The sequence below is a fragment of the Apium graveolens genome, chromosome 4 (assembly GCF_009905375.1).
Source record: "Apium graveolens cultivar Ventura chromosome 4, ASM990537v1, whole genome shotgun sequence".
NCBI classification, from domain to species: Eukaryota; Viridiplantae; Streptophyta; class Magnoliopsida; order Apiales; family Apiaceae; genus Apium; species Apium graveolens.
Window position 1 is genome coordinate 101198676 of NC_133650.1, and position 16402 is coordinate 101215077.

The 16402-nt window shown below is 36.0% G+C and overlaps 1 non-coding gene across 1 annotated transcript; it reads right to left on the reverse strand.

Annotated features, from left to right (window-relative positions):
* Nucleotides 1–15908: 15908 nt before the first annotated feature.
* LOC141722936 (small nucleolar RNA R71) lies at nucleotides 15909–16015 on the reverse strand. Its single transcript, XR_012575934.1, has one exon. It is a non-coding gene; the product is annotated as a small nucleolar RNA R71 (small nucleolar RNA).
* Between the last annotated feature and the right edge of the window lie 387 nt (nucleotides 16016–16402).

Here is a 16402-nt window from a genome sequence, read left to right on the forward strand (position 1 = left end):
TGGAAAGGAGTGATGAGATTTGGGAAGAAAAGGAAGCTGAGTCTCAGATTTATAGGACCCTTTGAAATTTTGAGGAGAATAGGACCTCTAGCTTACGAGCTCGCCTTGCCTCCTAATCTGCAACAAGTGCATAACGTGTTCCACGTGTCCATATTAAGGAAGTACCATGCAGATGCACGACATGTAATAGAATACAAGAAGGTAGATTTACAACCAGACATGACCTACATCGAGCAGCCAGTAAGGATAATGGACCAAAAAGAACAAGTGCTGAGGAACAAGACTGTGAAGCTGGTTAGAATCTTTTGGATGAATCAAAATGTCGAAGAGTCAACTTGGGAACTTGAAGACGCAATGAGGAATAGATATCCCCACTTATTTTCTAATTGATTTCGGGATGGAATCCTTGTTAGAGGGGAAGACTGTAATAACTTGAATTTTTGAGACTTTGTAAAAACATTTAATGAATAGTAACCCTGATGGACGGGGAAAACTTTTTAGCCCACACTATGTAGTGCATGAGAAAATGAGTTTCGGAGTTGATATTATGATTATACGTACCAAATGAGTGTATGTAAACGCTATTAGTTTTCGAAGAAAACGAACTTTGAAAAACGACCATATTTACAAATCATCGAGGATTACGGGAATCACAATATAATTACGAATTTAAAACCCTACAGATTTATATTCAAGCATGATAATTCAAAACACAAGGAATAAATACGAAAGGATCTACGTCGCGAACCATTTACGAGAAAGTATTACGAAAACATTTAAGCGACCGAGCGAACGCGTAAACGATTAAAGAAATGTAACGCACTAACTAACCATGGTAGAAAAGTAACCATGATTACTTTATCAAATGGTAATCTAAGCATAGGATGATGCACCAAGGACTAGCAAATAGTGAGCTAAAGAGCTAAACCAAGTGGCTTAGCTTGTAATCTACCAATGCTAGCTAGTTTTGTCTCCAAGATTGGAAACCAAGATCAAATCCTAGGATATATACTAAGGAATAAAAATCAACTACATGATATCACCACATTATTTCAAGAAGCTCCCAAGAAGCAACACAAAAACTCTCTCCCTCATTTCTTCTTCTTCCATTCGTCCATTCCCATAAAACAAAGAAATCAAATTCAAACCTTCAAGCTCTAGCCATGGATAAATTCTCCCATTAATTCTGAAGCTTCCTACCAACCAAACTAAGGTAAGATAAATCTTTGAGCTCTTTTTATCAAAGTTTGATGGGTGAAATAAAATTAAGAAAGTTGATAATGAATAGTATAAATAGTAATCCTTCTTTGGTTTCTTTATTTTAATGGTTGTTTTAGATTCCAAAAACTATACTAAGCACTCCCAAGACTTCACCATCATCAAGAACACATCTCAAGCTCTCAAGAAAGGTATTAAATCTTGGAACCAACCTTATTTAATATTTAAGTTCAAGATCCTTTTAGTATATAGTTGTAAACCTAGTTTTGGTGGGAGTATTGTTGTAGTCTTTATGTTTAGCTAAGTAGATTTAAGGTTGATTGTTGTTGCCTCAAGAACATGATGTCCTTGAGAGGAGTTAGTGTGGTGATTTAAGGTTGTTTGTTGTTGCCTCAAGAAAATAATGTTCTTGAGAGGAGTTAGTGTTGTGATGATGATGATATCTTGCCTCAATAACATGATATTTTTGGTGGTAGTATAAAGATTTAAGGCATAAACAAAACTCTGATCGTAACCGTAATCTCGCTAAAACGAACAAAATATAAAACATAACATTAAGTTTCTGCAGAAAATCCCGAAGATATAAACTGTAGTTTTTAAAAATAACCCTTGATTATGATAGACAATGTTATAAGGATCGTTTAGGCGCTTGAATCACTTGATTCTGATTTACGGATCAAAAGTTATGGCAGTTTTACTAAAAGTGATTTACGCGACAAAAACTACTACGAATTATGAAATTTGAAAATAAAAAGGATCGACATAAAAGTCTTCATAAATCATGAAATTTTTACAGAGAGTAGTAAATTGAGTTTCCTAACTTCCATAAAAATGTCAAGTGAAAATAATGATTTTTCAATTTTATAAAAATATCGGAGCCGAGACCGCGCGATTAGAAACCGTAGAATCCATAAGCAGAGCCGACGATGAAAATGAAAATGGACTTAAGATACTTTGAAAAAAGAAGCGACCATAATGAGAATAAGGACTTAAAGAAACAATAAGGGTAATATAAATTGAGAGGGTGCATAATAAGTAGCGCATGAGTGCGAGTCGTCGTAAATTAGAACGAGACTTAACGAAACGAATTGTGTTTATGATTATAGATTTCTGATCGGAACATAGAGTATCCTCCACCTCAAGATACCCAGGCAAGTTTACGAACCCAACTCCATTTACTGTTGTGTTGTGAAAGGATTGTTTTATTATCATTGCATAAATACCATGCTTTTCATGATACGTAGTAATTGAATTTTTGCATAAGGTAGCGATGTTGTACGATAAGTATATATATCGTGAAATGTTTAATTCCTCTATAAGCGTGACATATTATTATAAGACCGAGAGTCGGTCGGGATTTCAAAATAAAAACCCGGGAATCATTCCGGTGATATTACGAGATGATTAAAATTCCATAGTAGTTACGTATTAAGGGACCCAACGTCCACTTACGAAATATTAAAACACTTCGAACTTTTATTAAAACGGTTTCCGAAGATCGTATTCCCTCAAATATATTTTATCGTTCGAGTAATAAATATCATATACCTACTCATTTATTATGGGAGAAGCATATCCCAACGATTATTTATTTCAAAATCGATTAAACATTAAAGGTTATTAAATTACGTAAACATAAATTAGTTGGGGAATATTAATTTAAATATTCTTTTAAAAGTAAACTCCTTCGAGGTTTAATTATTTATCGATTATCATTTAATTAATTATTATATATTAAAGTGTTTATTTATGATTTAAAAATCATAGAACCTGATTAAAAATACTTTCTGATTTTCTAAAAATCATTCGAATAATTTCGGATCGTTGAAAAATATTATCTCCACTTATTTTAAATATTTTGAATATAGTTTCAAAGAGAAACTCCCCCTTATTTATTTATCTGTTGACAACGGTCAACTCACATCCTTAGTACTTCCTCCGAAAGTTTCGGAAGTACATATACATATATATACCTTAAAAAGATAAGTTGTTTCTATCAACAAGCAAAACGCTTGGGGGAATTTCGATGTGGTTCGAGTTCTCGAGATATGATAGAATTCTTTTAAAAGACAAGGGAGGGGTAGACTCTGGTACTATGTGTGCTAGATGGACTACAAAACGTACCGCAGGCGAAGGTACTCTGTGTACTCAGGAACTTGTGAAGTATGTGTATACCCAAAATGGGACAGGTAGCCCGAATGCGGCCAGGGTGATAACCGGGATACGAAGGTGTCGTCCTTCTACTAGTAGAAAAGGTTACTATTATCATATTACGACTGATCATCGTATGCGGTGGCTCCAACGAGTGTCCTATTCTTTCAATTGAAATTGTGATGCAATACTGTAACCCAAGCCTAGGTGCTGGGTTTACTATTAAGGTATTCGCAGGATAATAAAATCCACTAAAGGATTGTTTTCATAAGAAGGTGTGTATCACCAAGGAAAACTATTTTTGAATAAAGTGTAATTATCATATATGATGTTTTACGTGAGTTTATCATACAGTCATTTCCATACTGTACATTATTATGCTGGGCATTATAACTCACACTTGTTTTCTTAAATTGACACAACACAACAGCGAATCAAGATGCCTACCATGAGGCTCACAACCAGGAAATGGGTAGGAATTGGCCAGCTGTTCCGTAGGTTGTTTGGTGTTGTACCACATGTAGTCCGAATAAGCTGGATTGGTTTTCAGTTGTTTTTAGTTTGCCATATTTATAAGTATAACTTATGTAAGGCAATAAATAAGAAATGTATATTTGGCCGACGGACTAGCCTTACTTAAAGGTTATTCCCCGGTAAGACTTAATTACTTTTGGGTTATAATAATGATCACTTTGTGGTTTGGTTTACTCTAGTAATGAATGGTTCATTTCCAAGACAATAACCTGTAAGTGTGTGTGTGATAAGTGTGGGGTCGTGAAGTGTGAGTATTTATATATTATGATGTGAGGTATGTGGTTTATAGTGATTTAGATGGTGTGGCCTCCGAGATTCCTGACCCTGGATTTTGGGGTGCCACATTTATCATCTAATTCTTTCTCAACTACTACAACATCAAGCTTCTTTAAATTTGACTTTGAATCTAGCTTAGCAGCTGCTATTTGGATCAGATCAATGTTGTCCAATACTGGTGGCTTTGGTAAAGTGATTTCTAGAACCATTACTTAACTTATTTGAATATAAAGCATATCCTCCCTATGGCGCCCTAAAACCCGGGGTCAGGAGTCTCGGAAGCCATGCTAACAACCACACAACTCACACTATAATATATAAATACTCACGCTTCACGACCCCACACTTATCACACACACACTTACAGGTTATTGTCTTGGAAATGAACCATCATATCTAGAGTACTTTCAACCATCAAGTGATAATTATTACAACCCAAAAGTAATTTAGTCTTACCGGGGATTAACCTTTAAGTAAAGCTAGTCCTCCGGCCAAATATACGTTTCTTATTTATTATCTTACATAGGTCATACTTATAAATAAGCCAAACTAAAAATAACTGAAAATTAATCCAGCTTATTCGGACTACCTGTGGTACAACACCAAACAATCTACGGAACAGCTGGCCATTTCCTACCCGTTTCCTGGCTGTGGTTCTCATAGCAGGCATCTTGATTCACTGTTGTGTTGTGTCAATTTAAGAAAATAAGTGTGAGCTATAATGCCCAGCATAATAATGTACAGTATGAAAATGACTCTATGATAACATCATATACGATAATCAGGTTTTATTCGAATATAGTTTTCCTTGGTGAAACACACCTTCTTATGAAAACAATTCTGTATGGGATTTTATTATCCTGCGAATACCTTAATAGTAATCCTAGCACCTAGGCTTGGGTTACGGTATTGCATCACAATTCCAATTGGAAGAATTAGGACACTCGTTGGAGCCACCGTATATGATGATCAGTCGTAATACGATAATAGTAAACTTTTCTACTAGTAGAAGGACGACACCTTCGTATCCCGGTTATCACCCTTGCCGCATTCGGGCTACGTGTCCCATTTTTGGGTATACACATACTTCACAAGTTCCTGAGTATACTGAGTACCTTCGCCTGCGGTACCTTTGGTAGTCCATCTAGCACACATAGTACCAGAGTGTACCCCTCCCTTATCCTTTTTTTTAAAAAGAATTCTATCATATCTCGAGAACTCGAACCACATCGAAGTTCCCCAAGCGTTTTGCTTGTTGATAGAACAGCTTATCTCACTAAGATATAAGTGTATATATGTATATATGTACTTCCGAGATTTTCGGAGGAAGTAATAAGGATGTGAGTTGACCACTGTCAACAGATAATTAAATAAGGGGGAAAAGTTTCTCCTTGAAACTATATTCAAAATATTAAATAAGTCGGGATAATATTCACCGACGATCTGAAATTATTCGAATGATATTCTGAAAACAGGAAGTATATTTTAAATCAGGATCTATGATTTTTAAATCAATAATAAACCCTTTAAGAATAATAAATAATTAAATAATAGTCGATAAATAATTAAACCTCGAATGAGTTTACTTCCTCAAAGAATATTTAAAATAATATTTCTCAACTAGTTTGTGTCTACATAATTAATAATCTATAATGATTAATCGAGTTTGAAATAAATATTCGTTAAAGTATACTACTCTCATAATAAAGGAATAAGTATATAATATTTATTATTCGAACCATAAAATATAGTTGAGGTAATATGATCGTTGGGAAATCGTTTTAATAAAAGTTCGAGGTATTTTAATGTTTCATAAGTGGACGATGAGTCCCTTTAAAACATACTACTATGGACTTATAATCACCCTATAATATCACCGGAATGATTCCCGGGTTATATCTTAAATCCCGACCGACTCTCGGTCTTATATAATATGTCACGCTTATAGCGGAATAAACATTTCACGATATATACTTATCGTACAACATCGCTACATTATGCGAAAATTCAACAACTACGTATCATGGAAAACATGGTCTTTATGCAATGATAATAAAATAATCCTTTCACAACACAACAGTAAATGAAGTTGGGTTCGTAAAATTTCCTGGGTATCTCGGGGTGGAGGATGCTCTAGGTTCCGCTCGGAAATCTATAACCATAAACACAATTCACTTCGTTAGGTCCCGTTCTAATTTACGGCAAATCGCACTCATGTGCTACTTATTATGCACCTTCTCAACTTATAGTTATTCCTTTAAGTCATTATTCACATTATGGTCACTTCATTTTTCTAAGTATCTTAGGTTCATTCTCATTATCGTCGTCGGCTCCGCTTATGGATTCTTACGGTTTCTACTCACGCGGTCTCGGCTCCGGTATTTTTGTAAAATTGAGAAATCATTAGTTTCACTTGAAATTTTTATGGCCGTTAGGAAACTTAATATGTTACTCTTTGTAAAAATTTCATGATTTATGAACACATTTAAGTCGATCCTTTATATTTTCAAAGTTCGTAATTCGTAGCAGTTTTTGTCGCGTAAATCACTTTTAGTAAAACCACCATAACTTTTGATCCGTAAATAGGAATCAAGAGATTTAAGCGCCTAAACGATACTTATAACATTTTCTATCCTAAACAAGGATTATTTTTCAATAAACTGCAGTTTACAACTTCGGGACTTTCTGTAGAAACTTAAAGTTACGATTTATTGGTTTTAACGGAGTTACGTTTATGATCGGAGTTTCGTTTACGCCCTAACTCTTAACACAACCACCAACAATCATCATTCCATAATCAACACATAAACTCCTCTCAAGAACATAATTTTCTTGAGGCAACAACAATCAACCTTAAATCTACTTAACTTAAACACCAAGATTTCATCAATACCAGTAATTGAACTAGGTTTACTACCACATACTAAATGGATCTTGAAATGAATCTTAAATAAAGTTGGGCCAAAGATTTTTACCTTTCTTAAAAGTTTGAGATGTGTTCTTGAGGATGGTGGAGGCTTAGAAGTGCTTGGTATGATTTTTGGAACCGAAAACCACCATTGAAATCAAGAAATCAAAGAGTGGTTACTATTCATACTATTCACTTGTGACTTTCTTGATTGTATTTCACCCATCAAACCTTGATAAAAAGAGATGAAAGAATTTTATTACCATATTTTAATTGCTAGGAGGCTTGAGAATTAATGGGATGATTTTATCATGGCTAGATTTTGAGATTTGAATTTGGATTTCCTCTTTTTTTCTTCAAGGGCCGAATGGAACAATATGAAGGGGGGTATTTATACTTGCTCCTCTTGGTTGCTTCTCTTGGTTGCTTCTCTAGGTTGCTTCTAGGAAATGGGGGTGATATATTTCCTTGATTTTTATTCTCCTAGGTCGAATCCTAGGTTTATTCTTGTTACAAATCTTGGGGATAAAATCTAAGTAGCTTGCTAGGTTACAAGCTAACTACATGGGTTAGCTTCCTTAGCACATTATTTTTCTAGCTAGCTTGATCATCCTATGGTTAGATCACTATTTGATGAAGTAACCATGGTTACTTTCTTACCATGGTTTAGTTAGTGTGTTACATTTTATTTAATCGTTTACGCGTTCGTTCGTTTGCTTAGACATTTTCGTAATACTTACTCGTAAATGGTTCGTGACGTAATTCCTTTCGTATTTATTCCCTATATTTTAAATTATCATACTTGAATATAAATCTGTAGGGTTTTAATCTCATAATTATATTGTGATTCCCGTAATTCTTGATGAGTCGTAAATACGGTCGTTTTTTCAATGTTCGTTTTCTTCGAAAACTAATAGCATTTACATACACTCATTTAGTACGTATAATCGTAATATCAACTCCGAAACTCATTTCCTCATGCACTACATAGTGTGGGCTCAAAAGTTTTTCCCGTCTATCAGGGTTACTATTCATTAAACATTTTACAAGGTCTCAAAAATTCGAGTTATTACACTCCCCCTTACTGATTGGCTCCCCTTAACTAACTAGGACAAGTGAGTCTTTCTCCCCCTTTTTGTTAGCATCAAGTTGAGTGGAGGTTAAAGTTTATGCAGCCACCAGCTTTTGAAGCAACTGAGTTTTCTGGGCTTGATGTAAATGAATGGCAGTGAAAGAGGCTTCCACAACTTTTAGTCTTGTATCCAGGGAATCCACTTTGGTTGCAAGATTATAGTTCTTCCTCAATTGTCTGTTAATGTCAAGCGTGGTTGTGTTGGGAAATTTAGCATCCAATTTTTCAAAGACATCCTTCTTGACTTGATCAATCTCTGTTTTAATAAAAGTGACATCCATATTGTGTTGAAGAGATTGAATTTGGTGCTTGAAGTAGCTTCTTGGTGTTGGCATTGGTTGTGGCTTGAAGAGCTGTCTGAGTCTATTGAATGATATGAAAGAGAGTAGTCTTGAAATGTTGTTCATTACAATCTTTAGAGAACATCCAATCTGGAATGTTTGATCTAGAGCTAGGGCCTGCTTCTCCCACTATTTCCATTAGCTCATCTTCATTATCATCTTCATCTCCAAAGAAGTCTTTAGAGCCACCAGTGCCATAATCAACATCATCACCAGCTGTGGGAGGCATGGCTGAGATGGCGTCTTTTGCCCTTTGCATTGAAGCAGTTGTATGCACCAAGTTTAACATCCTTTCTGCAGCCACATTGTCCTGTTCAGCTAGGACTTGATATGATGACACATGGTGAGTAAATGCCTCACCTTCAAAAGAAACAGAGTCTAAAATAGCTTGATATTCTTGCTGAATTAGCTGTTTCTTGTCACCCTCATTGACATCCATTAACACACTTATAATGGGCGCTTCCCATTCATCTGTACCTGCTTTTCTCTCATTTTCTCTCTTTTCTTGCATCAAGGTCTCCCCTTGGCTCACCACCCTCACACCCTCACCTTCACCTACTAAGGTGGAACTCCTGTCACTCTCTTTTACCAGGCTGGAAGAAATAGCCTGCATGATTTCTCTCTTTTCCTCTCCTTTTCCCTGAGAGCAACTCAGCCTCTCACTTAATTCACTCCCTTCCCTCAGTCCTAAGAGTGATTGTACAACTACTAACTCATCTACACTTGTAACAATTATTGAAATTTCAGTGTGTATAGTGAGTACCGACAGTCGAGGAACATCCATCGGGTTAGTAGTTATGATAGCCGACGGATGACTGCTATTAGGCACATCCGTCGGGATACAATCACTAACCGACGGATAAACAATATCCACCAAAATAGAAGAAATGATATAGTTTGGAGTGGAAACTATTGTATACTCTGTGCAGATTGATGATAATTTGGGCACAGATGTCTCAACAGTTCCTGAAAGAATTGGCAAGTGAGCCAACAAATCATCTAAAAGATGATGCTCACTTGCACTAGATTTTGGCTTCTCCAACAGAGTTAAAGAAGGAGAATCAGGGATTGATGTGTTGATCATATCCACATCCAGATAATTTGTGGGAGAGTTTGGTGTTTGTGGTACTTCTATGATTAAAGATTTTGGCTGTGACTCCACATTTATTGGAGCCACATCAAACTGAATTTGAGATGGTACAGTGACTTAGTCTTTAGCTGCAGTTTGCACTGTGTGTGTTCCCTGTGCATCCCCAATGGTTTTAGATCTCTTTGTTCTGGCATAAGTTTGGGGTGAGCTTGTGTCCCTTACCCTCTTGGCCTGTGCTCCTGTCTGGGAGCTTGTTTCAATAGTAGCATCCTTTTTCAAGGATGAAACTAGAGTTGTGCTAATTTCCTTATTAATCACCACAGTTTGTTAGAAAACTGTGGTATGGATAGGCTTGGGTATACTCACCTCTCCATCCTTATCCTTGGGGTTTCTTTGATGTTCACCCTGTCCCTCACCTACCTTACCACCCTTCACACCCCCTCTTTAGTTTTGGTTGATTTTACAACTGATTTCTTTTGGAAGAAATCATAGGGGGCTTTTTTTTGTTTTGGATTTGGAAATTTTTGTTTTGGTGGCTTGGGTAGGCATCTGTTGGGTCAATGACACAGATGCCATAGCCACACTCAAAGGCAAAGAAATTTGGGATGTAGGAATAGTAGAGATAGTGGTGTTTACCTCACTTACCTGAGGGCCCTCCATGATTGGAAAATAGAAAAAGGGCACCTCTTTGTGATGATTTGCTCTGTTAAGATCTGCAATCTCTCTCCTTTCTTGAACCCAACAATCCAGTTTGTTGGTTGGGTTCTCAATAACAATATCCTCAAGAAGATAGTTAGCAAGAATCATAAAGAATCTAGCATAATAGACATTTTTAGCTCTCTTTTTATTTTCTCCTAACTTATAACCTAACTCAAACATAATCATGTCACTGAAATTATGGTAATTATCAGTAACCAACATATAAAGCATGTTAAGCATGGTAGTGTTGACAGAAGCAAAATTACTTATCTTACCAGAAAACACCTTGGTAACTACATTACACAAATCACTCCACTCTTTTCTAAGACCCAGCCTCCTAATCTCACTTAACTTAGTGGTAGGAAGAGCATAGCCAATAGAATGAAGCATGGTAACTAAATTAGCATCTGTGTGTGGTTCAGTAGTAGTGTTCTCAAGAATCTTAAAGCATGCTTGAATTGTGTCACTATTAATGCAGAATTGCTTACCTTTAAGTGTAAAAGTTATGGTTTTGTCAATAGACTGGTACACAGCAGTAGTCCATATCTCTTCCACAACTTCACAGTAGATTGTGGGTGATTCCAGCATGGTATAACTGAGTTTGCATCCCTTCACAAAGTCCATCATTTTTTAAAAATCTTCAGATGCCGGAATTTCTTTGGTCACAGAAGCTACGAAATTGTTCTTCTCATAGATGAATCTTGACTGAGACATGATTTTGACTACTGGTGCCATTGTTAAAGTGAGGAAATTTACAGTGAGAAAGAGGATTTTACTTTGAGGAAGAAGATTGCAGTTAGTTGCAATGGGGAATGATAAAAGTTAAAATAGATTTGAGGTAAGGCTTTTATATATTCTCAGATTAAAAATGGAATAAAAATTAAAGTTAAAAATTAAAGACCCAATCAAAATTTCCCAAAATAGCCATTTTAAAATAAAATAAACTATCAAAATTATGTCAATTATCCGTCGTGATATACTTACAGACTGTAAGTATATCCGATGGATAATGTTCAGTACTTTTAACGGCTAAGATGTAGACAATTCGACGGATGAGAATAAAGCAATTATCCGTCGGGTATTACATAATCCAGTAAAGTAATTATTTTTTACTAGGCTATAATATTTCGACGGCTGATCAAACTCGATGGATAATGAACATCCGTCGAGATGTAAATTTTGACTTAGCCAAAATTTCATCTAAAACAGAAAAATCAATTAAGTTTCTGGCTGTATTATAACTTGAAAAATTATCACAAATAATTTAAAAATAATTTAGCATACCTAACTCACTTACCAACCTAGTAAAGGTGGATCTCTAGTCCATTTTCTCTATTGTCGTAGATTAGCTCTAGATGAAGAGGCCTCATAGTTGTCTTGATAATTAGTAGAGTTTTGATTATCAGAAACTCCCCCTGAGTTTATGGATCTTTGACTTAAAGATCGGGTTCTTTCTGTAACTGATCTTTTTTGACTCTCAGCTTCTCTCATTGTTCTGACGGATGATGCACTTTGTATCCCGACGGATGAAGCTGATTGTCTACCAACAGATGAAGTATTATGTAACTCGACGAATGTTGAATTATGTGCTTCATTAGTTGTAGATTTTTTTGTATTATCCTTAGCCACTATTTCTTGATCACTTTCATCATCACTGTCATCACTAACAATCTCAATACTATCAAATTTGAGGCTTTCACGGAAATTTCCATCTCGTAGTCCTTCAATCTTTTTATCATCAAACACAATATGTACAGATTCCATAACAATATTGGTTCTTAAATTGTAGAATCTATATGCTTTTCCCACAACATATCCAACAAAAATTCCTTTATTTTGGCATCAAACTTTCCATGTTGATCAGTTTGACTCCTTAAGGTATATCATTTGCAGCCAAAGACATGCAGAAAGTTTAATGTTGGCTTCCTATTCTTGAACAATTGGTAGGGTGTCATGCATTTTGCTTGATTAACCAGAGAAATATTCTGAGTGTAGCATTCATTATTTACAGCTTCAGCCTAAAAATATGTTGGTAACTTTAATTCTTCTAGCATTGTTCTTGTAGCTTCAATAAGAGATCTATTTTTCCTTTCCACCACTCCATTTTGTTGTGGAGTTCTAGCTGCAGGAAACTCATGCATAATCCTATTATCTTCACAAAATGATCTCATCACAAAATTCTTGAACTCAGTTCCATTGTCACTCTTGATTCTTCTTACTTTAAAGTCAGGACGATTGTTGACTTGCCTTATGTGATTGATGATGATTTCACTAGCTTCATCTTTGGATTTTGAAAAATATGTCCAAGAGAACTTTGAGAAATCATCTACAATTACTAGGAAATATCTTTTCCTAGAGATGGACAACACATTGACTGGTCCAAACAAATCCATGTGCAACAGTTGCAAAGGTTCTTCAATTGTTGAATCAAGCTTCTTTCTGAATGATGCTTTAATATGCTTTCCCTTTTGGTAGGCATCACATAATACATCCTTTGAACACTCCACTTGAGGAATGCATCTAACCAAATCTTTCTTGACCAGCTCATTCATGGTCTTGAAGTTTAGATGGGATAGCTTCTTGTGCCATAGCCAACTTTCATCTTGACTTGCTTTACTGAGAAGACAAGTTACTGATTCTGCATTGGATAAGTTGAAATCAGTTAGATACACATTTCATTTTCTCACTTCAGTGAGAACCACTTTGTTGCTCTTCTTGTTGGTCACAACACATGCTTCAGAATTTAAAGTGACTGAGTTGCCCTTATAACCCTTGTTGTCATCTCCAAAAGTGATACTTGGGCCAGCTCTTTCCTTGGGAACCCAGTGAGCAGGGTAGAATCTCCAGTCATGTGCCTTGAGCACCCACTATCCAAATACCAAAGATTCTTTCTATTTCCCTGCACACATCAAAATCAAATCAAGTTGATTTTGGTACCCAAGTTTCCTTGGGTCCTGCCTTGTTAGCCTTTTTCTTTGGTTTTTTAGGTTTGACCTCATTTGACTTAGGTATTTCAGATTCATTCTTAGTCACTTGAGTTGGATCTTTAAAACCATTCAATAAAGCAGAATTATCATGCACATTTTGATTAACAGGAAAAGGCATGCTATTTGCAAACATGTTATTCCAGTAAGGCATGCTAAATGGCATTTGAGGCATGCTAATGCAGCATAATAAAGATTGGGTGCAAATGGCATATTAGCAAATTGTGCATTCATATTCTGTAAAGACATAACAATCATAGGCATGACAGGCATGGCAGTCATGTTGGTGAAAGAAGGAGGTGCAGACATGGGAGTAGGCATATCAAGCTTGCAATTAACAGACAAATGATTAACACTACCATAATTAACACAGTTTTTTCTTGGTGCATATTTATTAAGTGTGTAGTTGTTATGTTTGTTAATTCCCACCTTCCCATTTCTATTGTTTTTCTTTTTATCTTCTGTTTTAACCTCATTCTTTTCCAGTCTGTCATTCAATTGCTTGATAGACATATGTTGAGTGGCATTTATGACAATTTATTACGCTCTGTAAAGCTTTGAATTGGTGTAAATATACTCAAGTTGTTGGTGTTTTAATGTGTTTTCTAATGTTTTTGTATTTCAGGCATTAATCTAAGAATCAGGTGAATTAGCATTGTTTTAGTGCTAATATGGTGTTAGGATGATGTCCAAAGAATAAAGCTCCGGAAGTCAACTCGATTGCAGCAGGAAATAAAGAAATTCAGAAGTTTTTCCAAAAGCACGACATGCCCGCGCTGGTCTAGCGCGCCCGCGCCGGGTCGGGATCCCAGAATCCTGATTCTAGTTAATTTACAATTGGAGGACTTCTATCTTGCATGGGTTGCTATATATAATTAAATAAAGGACGTTTTCTAGAGAGATGGATATACCAGAGCACAAAGAGAGTCGTAAGAACACCGTGTTAGCATGATTCAATGAAGAAGAAGAAAATCTTGTTTTTACTTGTGAATCTTTGTTCTAAGTTATAACTTGGATGCTAGTGTTTTTATTCATGAACCTTACTCTTGTTTCGTACTTGTTTTTATTATTTATTAAGTATAAAGACTACGTTTATTATACCATGCTTTCATTAGAACCCCCGTTGATGATGAGTTCGATTATGGGCTAATAGTTATTGTGGGGTTCTACCGGATTTATTTATGGATTTCTTTAGTTAATTTGTTTTGATACCTTAGTGTGTGGTGATTGTATGATAACCTAGTATTGGTTGTGCTTATTCGTCTTATTAGTGTCGCGAACTTATAAGATAGCTTGTTATTTTTAATGAAGCGAAAGTGAATTTGAGTGTTTAGAACTTGCCATGCTAGCATAGGTTCATGTGTTATTGTTATGCATGATTCATAGGTAATTTTAACCATCTTACTTGCCCTATGTAATCATGATAGATAACTTGCTCATTAAACCGTTATGTTATCAAAATCTATAGACATATCTCAATATAATTGGTGTCTATTCAGCTTCTATCTCTTTTTTGGATGTCTGGTAGTGTATTCCTGTAACAAAAGTTGGCGTTTATCAGTTTCATGTTATCTGATTAGTGTCATCACCATTGCATGCTAAGGTTAAGAACAAAAAGGCTATTGAATGAAGTATTTAATGAAGTTAGAATCTCATGTTTGTCATATATATTAATCCAACCATTCTTATTCTCTTAGTTATAATTGTTAGTTTAGTTCTTAGTTATAAATAATCCCAATTTGTTATTCATCTTAGCATTGGATAATAGCCATATCATTCTTAAATAAGTGCATAAATTAATTAGTTAACCAAAGCCAGTCTCTGTGGGAATAACTAGAAATAATTCTATATTACTTGCGAACGCGTATATTTGCGTGTATTGTTAGCGCATGTTTAGGGACTAACAAGTTTTTGGCGTCACTGCAGGGGATTGCAGTGTTAATTTTTTGTTTATGTGTTCATCATCAGTGATCGTTAAAGTTCATTGACTCGGACATTGTTACTTATCTATTCCCTTGTCTTATTTCAGGTACTCTAGCGAGCGTGTATGCATACGCGTTCGCTATCTCGTAAGTGAACTCTGGATAAAGCCGAGGAAGAAGTTGTAGTGGTTCGAAGGTAGGTTTTGGAGGACGAAGAGAAGATAGAAGAAGAAGAGAAAGTAGAGGAATCAGGTTTAGTAGTGATGTGGGATCAAGCAGAAATTCCTAAGGCTTTGATAGACTATTCTCAGCCTAAGATTAATGATATTCAGTCAAGCATCATCAAACCAGCCATCTCGGCTAACACTTTTGAGATCAAGTCAAGCACGATTCAGATGATACAGAACTCAGTTCAGTTTGGGGGTTTTCTTACTGAAAACCCCAATATGCACATCAGGAATTTCATTGAGATATGCGACACTTTCAAGTTCAATGGTGTGACTGAAGGTGCTATCAAGCTGCGACTCTTCCCATTCTCTTTAAGGGATAAAGCGAAGTGTTGGTTACATTTTCTACCACCTGGGTCTATCACCACTTGGGAGGATCTTGCTCAAAAGTTTCTCACTAAATTCTTCCCTATGGCAAAGACTGCAGCAATCAGGAATGCTCTTACTCAGTTTTCTCAGCAAACTGGAGAATCACTGTGTGAGGCTTGGGACCGATATAAGGAGATGCTAAGGAAGTGCCCACACCATGGCATGCCTGATTGGATGATTTTAAACTGTTTCTATAATAGATTGGGTGCTACTTCTTGACCCATGCTCGATGCAGCATCAGGAGGAGTCTTGTGGGCTAAGAGCTACAATAAGGCTTATGAATTAATTGAACTGATGGATGCTAATGAATACCAGAATCCTTCTTAGTGACTGACTCAGGGAAAAGTAGCAGGAATTCTGGAGTTGGATGCAGCAACTGCTATAGCTGCCCAACTTAAGGCTTTAACGATGAAGGTGGATACTTTGACTAACTATGGAGTTAATCAAATCACTAGTGTCTGTGAGCTTTGTGCTGGTGCCCATGAGACTGATTAGTGCGCTATTTCTAGTAAATCAGCTCAGTTTGTGAGCAATTTTCAATGATCGCAGCA